Genomic DNA, 679 nt, shown 5'->3' on the forward strand with positions numbered 1-679 from the left:
AAAAAAAAAAAGAAAGATGTCTAAAGTCAGCAACGTAGCTCAGTGGAGTAAGCACCTGCTTAAGCAAGTGCAGGGACCAGAGTCGCTCCCCAGCACCACATGCTGGACTGGCCCCACCCCTGGGTGTGACGAGCCAGCCACCCAGACTGGATGTGACGGTGTACATCTGTAATCCCAGCACTGAGGAGGCTAAAAACAGGAGAATCACTATGAGTCCAATTGAAAACTCCCTCAGATTTACGGTGTCAAGTACTATGATACAAATGACTGGCTAATTTTATCAACTCCGATTCAAAATTCTGAATTTGTTTAATTCTTTATTATTTATAGAATTTGTCTTTTTAAAAGAGAAAGAAATAAAACAAAATTTCAAAACAAGATAATGGGTGAGCTTTCAGTCAGCTTAAGCTGTTTCAGTATCCTCATCTGCAACACAAGGATATTAACAGCAACAGTTACTTCATAATTGTGCTAATCAAGTACTTTCTACAAAATTCTTTGCAAGAACAGAGACACAGAAAATAGTTTAAAAGTGCTACTACTATTATAATAGCTATTTTTTTGGTCATAATGTCCCATTATGGTTTAAATACACAAAGTACAATAGTGTATTTAAAAGTACATGTGTAGCAGCTGGGGTTCGATTCCCAGCCTGCCGTGCCAGCCCCACCCCCAGGGC

At 39.6% G+C, this 679-nt stretch overlaps 1 protein-coding gene across 1 annotated transcript in view; it reads right to left on the bottom strand.

The window, feature by feature from the left end:
• The window catches only part of Gpatch1 (G-patch domain containing 1), a 38,558-nt gene that overhangs the window by 36,461 nt on the left and 1,418 nt on the right, over window positions 1-679 (bottom strand). The gene's annotated exons all lie outside the window — the stretch shown is intronic.

Source organism: Octodon degus, unplaced genomic scaffold (genome assembly GCF_000260255.1).
Source record: "Octodon degus isolate 3935 unplaced genomic scaffold, OctDeg1.0 scaffold00197, whole genome shotgun sequence".
NCBI classification, from domain to species: domain Eukaryota; kingdom Metazoa; phylum Chordata; class Mammalia; order Rodentia; family Octodontidae; genus Octodon; species Octodon degus.